At 40.7% G+C, this 10,640-nt stretch overlaps 1 long non-coding RNA gene across 1 annotated transcript; it reads right to left on the bottom strand.

Annotated features, from left to right (window-relative positions):
* Window positions 1–3,872: 3,872 nt before the first annotated feature.
* LOC147751924 (uncharacterized) lies at window positions 3,873–8,143 on the bottom strand. Its single transcript, XR_015315531.1, has 2 exons — window positions 8,049–8,143; window positions 3,873–5,377 (listed from the first exon to the last, which is right to left on the bottom strand). It is a non-coding gene; the product is annotated as an uncharacterized LOC147751924 (long non-coding RNA).
* Between the last annotated feature and the right edge of the window lie 2,497 nt (window positions 8,144–10,640).

Below are 10,640 nucleotides of genomic sequence, written 5' to 3' on the forward strand. Positions count from 1 at the left end.
CGTTAATCATTGAATCTTCTGTTCCGTCTAACCAAAATGGACGTCAGATTGAAACAGAAGTCTCTTTGTACCATATCTGTGAAATTTCTACGAGAATACAAGCGCCCTACTAGCCGAAATCCTCTATAGGATATATACTACATATAAAATATCATTTAAATGTTAAGGGTACGCTAATGCCACGCCTGCGCTTAGTTGAGTGTGAGGTACACTGGAATACGTCGAAATACTTCGAAAGGCCACTTAAACAATCCTACATTTCAAAACAATTACGGGTAGAAGTCCGTGGCTAAAAGAGTGTGCCACAATTGAGCAATAGACAAACAAAGACAGGTCATTTGAAATCAATTAGAGTATTTTCGGGGGGACGTGGGTACGATAGAAGACAGTAGTTGAGAGCTAAATTTCTGTGGTTTCGTAATCTTGTATAGAGACTTCAAAAAATAGCGAAAATTACAGGCTGCCAGCGGGATACACCCGAAAGAGAGAGAGAGCTTTAGACCAACACACGTTTCACAAATAGAAACATTACCTTTGCTTAAATATTATATACCGATTCACTTGTGTGCGAGGTAGGACTGGAAGTGGCAACCTAAGGTAGTTTCAAAAAGCAGATCAGCTAGAGAAAATTGAAGAAAAAAAGGCTTAATAATGCTTGGCAAAAAAGGCCAGACGCCATAATTCCTAGCCCGATGCCTCTGAAACATATACACAGTTTACGACTATTTATTAATATAGCTGACCTTTGACATACGACGTGGGACAATGTCTCTTGACGACTCTCAAGTCTTGACAGTCGTTTATATAGAGAGGAAGTGAAACGTAATAAAGCTGACAGTGGAAAAAATGATTCTAAGTAACTAACTCAGACTATCAAGCAATGCGTCTCTAGCTTTTTTTTGCCTGCAATATGCCAGATTGTGAAATTAAAGCAGTATATAGATTTTATTGCGACGTTTCCAAAGATATTTTCATAAATATGTGAACATATAAGGTGACTATGTAGTCCGAAGAGAAACCTCCCATAATGGTGGTGTTTTCAGGACCATGAAAGTGACGGCAAGAATACCCCATTACAATTGATAGGTATTAGGTACAATACTGGCACAAGGGACGAGTTATCTTATAGATTATTTGGCTCCTGGGTAGCAGTCGTTACGCGAAACATTTCAAAAACATCAACTCTTTATGGCGATGACGCAAATTCTAATGATGTTTATCAATAAGAAACAGTGCTGGTCGAGGTAATGACCTAAATACTTCTTCAATTTATTTTGTAGCTGTTCTTGCAGAACAGCTAATGAAAAACTAACTTAAAATATATTAGTGTAAAATATTTATCAAGGTCAGATCAAACAAGTTAACTTTTGCCTAGAGCATACCTTTTTAGGTTTAGAACGATTTCAACTATTCTACAATGTGACAAAACAAATTAGAAATTAAACATATTGTCTCTTATCGAAAATCATGATTTCAATTGGACTTATTGGCTACTTGAGAATTTCGTCAAGAGTACCGAAGAGGTATCAGCAAAGGAAATATCTATTTTCATTATTACATATTTGCTGACAATCTCCTATACACCTAATGGTAGCGCGTTAAACGCCGTCAAGCAATTTCATATTTCGCCTGCGTATGGCACATATCAATAGCGATTCGTACCTACATTTATATAGAAAAACTTACTCCCTGCCATTTAGCTATGTTCATTGCCAATAGTTTTCAGACAGAAGCCGATGAGGATGGTCCGGCCAATACGTATGGCGTAGCCTCTTTTGTTGTTAGATCAAAGCTGTTGAAATAATCGACAAGTAATGGAGTACAGGAGAGCAAATAAAATCAGTACTATCAGCAGAAGCGCTACGGTTCCGAACGTATGACTCGCATCCGTTCTACACAAACGCTAAGCATTAAAGCAGCACCCTCCGACCCTCTAAGGCAGATAGGTATGTGCATATATAGAGGAGGCCGAAGCACGATTGATGATCCAAAGTAATTCCGTAATAATTCGTTCCCAGAAACTCCGGAAAGCGAAGCGGTTATACCGGTTATACCTTTACATTGCAACAGCTACCTAGGGAAGAATATGCGATATTTACTGATTTTACGTTTTTACTGCACAGCACGTAATGTGAGGTGCGGATGGACACATGGAAACATCGTAAGGTGGTAAACAAGGTGAGCATGGTATTCCGCAGCTCCAACAATGCGAGATTATCTGTATTCGTGTTTAAACATGTACAGCAAACGTGTAACGATTTCAAGATCCTTTATCACTATAGGCTATTAAGGGTATGATAAGATAAGCTTTGATTAATATCTCAGTTACTATGCGTATCAGCTTTATTCTTCTTTTACAGATTTAGTGGTAAATAGGTCATACGAAAGGCCACACGTTTCCACCGCTCAATGCAGCGCCACAAGAATCTTATGAAGTCAGCGTCGAGAATCACAATGGATTTTTATTGCAGCTGCAATTAAAATCTCTTCAGTCAGTACCGTGTCATTACGTTCTTGATCATCAGTTAGTCTACATCCACATTATCAGCCGATGTCCGTAAGATCGGCGCGTAAAATTCGTAATACGTATAAACCCCCACCTAAAACGATGAGGCGAAAAAAGCTAATAGTATATATCCACGCGCGTGCTTGAAGTAGTCATCGTTGTATTTATAGGAGTAACGATCGTCGACATCGTCGTAATCGGTGGCTCCTAGCAGAAGCATCCACGGATAGTAATGGCATTGGCCAAAAATGGGTTTCAGAGACTTGCAACCAGAGCAACAGGGCTAGTTGCCCCAAATCCGACCTCACTCAGCTTTCATACAGTTGTAATTGCATGCATATATATTGCTATTTGGTTGCCGTGTACATGGCTAGACATGAGACGTCCGTTTGTATACTGTGCGCTGAATATAAGCGTCGCTTGTTGGTTATGAATGTTACTTGTCGCCGTGTGGTGTTACCGCTTCCGCTCGAAACGCCCTCGCGCCGCAAGCGTCTCCTACGGTGTCTGCTAACTTAACGTCTTTCTTGAGCGGCGCGACGAGTCAAACGATGGTTGCATCCTCTAGATGCTGCTGCTGCTGTCGACTCGGGGGGACCCACCCGCACCTGGGTCAGCCCACTTCATTTGCTTCCCTTTGCACGGCTCCTGTTTTGCATCTCTGAAGCTCGTAACACCTCGCTAGCGCTGTCGTCATTTCGTGTGCCTCTGCTGCCACTAACAGCCGTGAATAAATAGTAAAAAATCATCTGCAGGATCACTTCGCCATGGGCTACCTTGAAAAGACGACACGAGAAAACAGCGGAAGACTTGCCCCATGAATGCGTAATTCTAACTTGACTTCACAGGATATCGCGAAGGCGCTCCGGGTGTGACGTTCATTGAAGTTTTTCAAAGTCGATACGACGGTATGCCGCGTGCCAGAAGCAACGTTCACGCCCAACCACAAACAAGTAGATTGTGAATACTGACACGGGGAAACAATTTCTCAAAAAAAAAAAAGTTAATTGAAAAAGAAGGAAAAGTACTATATGTATGAACAACGTTGCATCTCATTCGAAGTTTCGAAGAGATCAACACAACCAACCACAGTTGCACACATGTGCAGATCTATATAATTATTCGGTTTTTTAAGTTTAAAAAAATGTAGGATCTTTGTGCCAACGTGAAATCCTATTTGACTGTGCATAGATTTTACAAGAACTTTTTTCTTTAAAAGTCGATTGTGCGAAGCTAAGGTGGTCATAGTCACTTTTTGACTGGGCAGGTCTATTTAAGGAAGTTCGAGATAAAATTCTGCTTTAGAGCAGGTGAGTGTCAGCGATGGCAAATTGTTATTAAGCTATCGATGTTACACCGAGAATAGTTTTAAAGACTTGTTTATTTACACATTAATATGCTACTTCCGTGCCACTTGCACGTTCTCCATCGAAGAGGCGTCTATTAAGCTTTTAGAGGGCGCCAAAACATCTCTTACCCAATAATTTCGGTCTAAGCCTAAAATATAGTAAAGCGTATGATACATGGAGAAAAACCCGTTTTTATGTAACGTCACAGGTTTGCTCGTAATATGTATTTTTGTCAAAATCTTGTTTTCAATTACTCTTCTCCCGCTCCCCAAGTTCTTATCTTCTTTTTTTGGTGTGCGGTGCAAAATGTAAGCCCAGACGAAAAGATTTGCGTTTTAATTTTAATGATATGCTTTTAACGATAGCACGGGTATAATGGACGTATGATTGTAACAAGCTTCAGATTAGTTTAGTCTCATACGCCTTAATCCATGGATGAGGTTGTAGGACACAAGGAAGTCATAACCTAGCGCATGTAGCAGGTAATCTTTTGTGTGTCGAAAATTTATATGGGACTCGTTGGGTCACCAAGACGTTATGCGTAGAGTGTTTTCATCGAGAAGGTCCAATGTTGGTCCAACTTGCGCTCAGATCTGTTTGTTTTCAGAAAAACAAGCTCTGAAAGTTCAATATAGCTTCTGAACATAGTTGATGTCCTTATTGTAAGGCTCATAATTAAAAACGACTCAAATATCAATCGTATAACCCGTCCCTTTTGTGTTTTTGCTATTTTAACTGAACATCGATTGTCTGACACAACATGACATATTCACTTCTATGTACATACACGTATAATAGCCGATTATGTACAATGAAGGACGTGCTTTCCTTGCGCTGTCCGACAATATCGCATGTTACTGTGATTCATAGGTGGAAACAAAAATGTAATCCCACTGTATACATACTAGCCTGGGTCGCGTCCATTGCCTTAGATGTGCGTGGTCCGTCATCTCTCAGGGTTTGTAGTTTGCGGCTCGATATGCTCACTTGAATCGGCCTATCCATCCATGTACGTCTTCGTATAGATGGTATACTTTATTACTAACGCACCGACAAGGTTATAATGATAAACTCTTGCCGTGCGGCAGCATGATCTGATCGATCGACGATCATATAGCGTGATTTGATCGTCGATATTATAGCATTGCTTGCAGCGACCTAAATTAGAGTTGTTGTCGTATGTTTTGCGTCGTATTTAGAACAACGCGATAAACCACCCCGTCGCTTCAGGGTTCATACGCTACCACGAACTCAAATATCGTCTGATCTGAATTTGCTCGTTAAAATGCTTCATACGACCTCAGCTTTCGCCACAAACCCAAGTGTTGCTCTGGCTAATTGGCGTTCGTTAATAAAATTATCATCTAGGCCTAAAATTACACGTACAAGGTAACGTCATGGCGGCATAACTACATCCCTCGTTTCTGTATGCGCGTGGAGACGTATAATAATCGTTCAATTTTGGCAAGTACCGTTCCAACTGATCGCGTTTACCAGGTCATAAATGACATGGGTTCGTGGGCTGAAAAAAAATGGGCAACATTAATCTACGTTGCTTACGGTGCTGTCTTGGACTGTCGGAAAGATATGCTATGTGCAAACTTGCGATATTTCTATTATTCTATCATGCGTTTAAACATCGATTCAAATCGTTTTTGAAAGGTTACGTTACGTACAAACGCAAAGCTTGCACAATGGATTGATGCTCTCCTTGATTTCCTTGATTTTTTTCTGGTTCATATGCGTGAAAATATGTTATTTAGGGTTTAATAAAAAAAAAAATAATAACTAAAAAAAGCAGCTTCGAAGTCAAGCCCGATTATCGACTACAGATCGGTCTAGCCGAAGCTAATTTGATTTCTATTAAAGATTACGCGCGATCCCAAGACAGGGTCTCTAACAGCGCTTAATATTAATTTCACCAGCTACGATGGTCCATATTTTTGATTCTACACATTCCTCAAGGTGACTAACTAAACACAATTCCGTTGTTCCGGTAGCGTCTTTTTTATCGCAGCCATTTCCTCGTTTAAACGAAGTTAGCGACCTACGGCGAGGCTTACTCATATGCTATTACTTGACCCGCACGACGCTGGCTAACGACAGATACTTTGGCGATCTGTCCATCTGAACGTGTGTGTAGATATCTAGAAAACTCCATAGTGGTATTGCTATCCGCGTGTGGCGGCCTAGCGCTGATTGATGGAGAAAAGGGTCTCTAGGGCGTCATCTGGATAGTGGCAAGTTCCAAGCCAACATGACAGCCTCGCGCCGGTAGCGAATGTACGCGAACGCTGAAATCCACCATCACTAGTAGCAGGACACTACAGGTGTTTATTCAAAACATCGATAGTGGGCGTACGAAGGGGCGCGGCTATTTGCGGTGAGATATGGGGCAATTTATGGAGTCTGATGTGACCATAACAACGGATCGCGTCACTTTATGGCGACTTATTGAAGCTATCACAGGTGCAATTAGACGGCTTCAGGTTCATACGTACTTTGTTAGATTACGGAATTCAGTTAGAAACAACGAAAAATTGTTTCGTTTGCCAATATGATTTGTATGCTAATGAGAAAAGTAAGTACGAAGAGCAATCGGTATAGCTAGCTTAGCTTAGCTTAGCTTAGCTTAGCTTAGCTTAGCGAATAAATTCGCCGGTACTGCTGTCAAATATCTATGAATAATTAATTCCAAAACTAAAGTGGAAAAATCAAATATAAATTTCATACGTGATTTAATGGTAAGCTTTGAGCTATGCTAGAGGCAATAAACGAATGATAGATCGGTAAATAAATACTTTGTTAACGTGTGTCACGTTATGTTGCTGATTCAAAGAAGGGGGGCCTACTCCCCACAGCAGATCGCTAGCTCAATTCCATGCGGTTTAACTGTTACGCCCGATTCGTGGAATCGCCATGGACCATTAGCAATTATGTTTACTAGCTACGTATTTCATATTCATCCAGTCTTCTTTTAGAAGCTCCCATGATCTCCTTCCAGAAATACTCCTTCAGCTCAATAATTACAGCGATCGCCTGGATCACATCACCAGCGCCTTGCGAACAAAATCCTTCAGAGTTCTACTGCGGGTCGACCAATAATTTTTAAACGGCCACGTCGTCTGCCGTTTCGTACTGGTTAGTTGCAGTCTTATACAACTACTTTCGAAAATTTATTTCAGGCTTGATTAGTACCAGTTTTTTTACCGTTAGGGCCATACTCTACTACTGAAAACAAACCTAGGGTTATCGCGTCCTCAGTTCCCTAACTCTGTCACCGCTGTTTTCACCGAGTTGAAAATCTGTCTTTATTTTATGTCAATCAGAAACGTCTTCCCCACGCTTCATGATAATGTGAAATAGCCTTAGTTCGCTGATCGGATCTACTCCATATGAGTCGTTATTAAAACTAAATCTACCGACACTTTTTTTTATACCTATTCCTATGCCATTGATTTCTGCCGCACCTGGTCAAATTAGCTGATCCTTGACTATTATTATTGTTTCTCTAACTGGATGTAGACTTTTTCGGATGCGTTAAGTTTGGTCTGATAACTTTTAAACATGAGAATTTCAGAAAAAAAAATTGCGAAGGATCAAGTTGATCGGTAGTGGTACGTTTCCTGTTAATCTATGCATAATACGTAATGTCGTTTGCCTCGGTGTATCTTCCAACTGCTCATAGTTAGTCTTGGGCACCGCAGAGTACCACAAATGCGAATGCCGTAGCATTGTCTCGTATGCACAATCCTAATTGTCTTATCGTACGACCCTCGTACAATGCAGGACACCTTATTTCATACTTTACGGTTACTATTGTGTTATTCAAACTAATTTAGGCAGCCACTTGTATGCTTCCAGATGAAATCAATTTAAATCTAATAGCAGATTTTTCAAGCCTAAATGTATTCATTGAAAAACCGTTAGTGAATACTATTTACGTCTGAATAACACGGAGTAAGTCTATAGCACTTTCGTTTGAAACTTTTACCCTAACGACGGCCTTATCTTATCCGAGGTTAATAGGTCATATTCTAACCGAACTGGGTCGCAAATTAGAGAAACATCTTGACGAGTGTTCAATTCAGTCGACGGTGATGATCTAAACTAACAACTATAGATGAAATACAATAATGTTCCCATAATAAATAATAAAATTCCCGTAATAAAGTTCCCATAAATATACTTACTTGGTGGGTGGGTCATCCGAATACGAGTAACTAGATGTGGGCATGCCTATACCTCTTATATTTCCTACAAGACGTAATGGACGTAAGAAATTTGACAAAGCGCTTCGTTCTTTGTTGATAATCATGTTTTTTTTTACCGTGAAAACCTTGCTAGAATACAAAAAAGGCGTTTTTCTATCTCCCTATTTAAGTGATAGGGGGCACGACAGCTGGGCGCAATTCTCATTGAGCAGCAAGCTCTTCTGCTGCTTCTACAGCAGCAGGTTGTTGTCCTACAAACGCCAGAGCCCTCACTATCGCCTCAGTCAATCATCGTGATGGTGGGTGGTCAAGCGCCTATGGTAACTTCCCTGCAAGACAATCGGGGAATGTAATGGGGACGCCTAAATAGAGCGAAGGAGGGGCTGAAAGAAGAGGCCAGTGGCTCCAGAGGTTATTTTTAATGGTAGTACTTTCACGTGTCGGTAAATAAAACGATTCGTTTATGGACGTAGCGATCAATTCAGTGTAGAACAGAGTCTGCCAATTCGGGTTCATTGGCCCCCGTTGCGGAAAGGGAGCATCATATGTGGACCATCTGTAGAGCAGTTGCTGCCAGTGATAGACCAATGGGAAAAAAGTGTGTCGTTGTTTTTGCGTTTTCAAATACGGAATCACAATTCATCAGCGAAAAGTGGCTTTGTCTTTCAAAACTGCTCACTGCGTCCCAGAACTTCAGCTTCGTCGTTTCCCTCTATCTCTTCGTAGGCTGTTGTAGTACTAAGTGACCCTTCTAGACCCTTGATAGTACTTCGTTCTTCGAGATGACATGAAGCAATATTGGAAAAGAGCTAAAGCTGAGGTGAAATAGATGCTCGTCTGCTGTTACTGTATAAAGGCATTGTTTCTAGCGGTCTGAGTTAACAACTTATCAACTCCTCTGTCAAGCCTACCATACGCAGATGTTTCTTTTGTGCAGAAAACGGCCAGTATTTTATGAGATGATGTAATTGGCGGCAGGCAGTATGAACGTTGCACTTCTGTTTTGGGTTATTAGTGACATTTGGCCTGATTGAAAAATAATTTCACCTTTCTCGGGTTATATAGTTCGTCCCCGCGGTTTCGTAGACACGGTTTCCCCAGTCCTTTTTTCTGTTCGCTTTACTGTGTCGGGCTAATATTTAGTGATCTTTTGACACGAGTTAATTCAGCTCTTCATCGAATCCGTCATCATTTATTTGTTTTCATCGATGTCCACATGTGCGTAGGGACAAGCATCTTCACAGGAAGCCGAAATCAATGCCAAAACTATAATTAAGACTAAGTATTGGGTAAATATTTTGGCTGGATAAGTGGATCGGGGTTCAGTGGTACTCGGCTGACGTATCAATAGCACATAGCACGTCAGAGAGTCATGTTGAAAACCAATGCTGTAATAAGTTTAGCTCTAGAATGGTTTTCTGGGACATATACTGAAGCGGCACGGCTGAAATTCGAAGTCTAAACCATCTTTCAAACATGCCAATAAACATATTTGGACTAAACAAAATCCAAACAGTGGATTCCTAATAAAACTAACATCAATAAGGCCGATTTAGGCGCAAGCATGTGTAGTTGAGGTGCCTAATAAAAAGACAAATTCATCCTTCTCGTTCGTTGTAATTAGACCTAAACTGCTACTTTTATTTAACAATACATTATTGTTTTTTGCAGGTAACATTGACTGTTTATGCGGAGTTTACGCTTTTAAAATCTTGGATAAGGTGTCACGGTCGATATTGACCGTAAGGATTGGCGATATTTCTACTGGATCAAAATGGCTCTCGCGATTGTTGTATGCTTCTCCGCACACATGTTAAACAACGCCAAAGCAAATCTCGCTATTGGCTGCGGCCTATTAAATTCGTCCGTACGACCAGAAACCTCTCATGATTAAGGACGAGTCAAAGCTGGCGAAGACAGGTATAAATAAGACGTCTATGAATCTCTTATCGACGCGACCGCTGACTAAAGCGGGTCACGAATATATTGGGAAAAGGCGCCACCTATTTTGTTTATGATAGGTTTAGGAAAACACCTTGATAAGAGCGCCTTTACATAATGGTATCAAGCTGTAACTAACGGAAAATGCACCTAATGGTACGACATTTGTTGTACATAGCTGAATTCGTGCTACTTTTTTAATGTTTTACATTTTCCTAACACGTTACAAGCCAATTATAAATAAGATTAATAGTATTTGTAGAGGCAAAGTGGAATAGTAAGTGTCCTTGTACCTCTGCAACTCCTTGTTTTAATGCAGTTATCAATGCATTTGGCGATCGATATGAAATTTTGCTATAACAAAATTGGCTTTTCAAAGATTTGAAAGCCTCCGTACGCAGAAACGGTCTATTGGTAAACACAAAAGTGGTACGCGCTACGCGATATTCTATTTACTAACGTTTGCACAAATGCAAGACATGAAGGAAAAAAGAGGGAGTCTGGCCAAAGGAAACGGCATGCAATAGGCTCATTCGAGGTATAGCAAAGCTTTAAAATTACTGTTCTAACACTGAGTTTGTTGTGGGTTGACGGAGAAGCCTAGGCGGTAATCAATTAGGAGCGCTGGAG

The sequence above is a fragment of the Varroa jacobsoni genome, unplaced genomic scaffold (assembly GCF_002532875.2).
Source record: "Varroa jacobsoni isolate VJ856 unplaced genomic scaffold, vjacob_1.0 contig01264, whole genome shotgun sequence".
Classification (NCBI taxonomy): domain Eukaryota; kingdom Metazoa; phylum Arthropoda; class Arachnida; order Mesostigmata; family Varroidae; genus Varroa; species Varroa jacobsoni.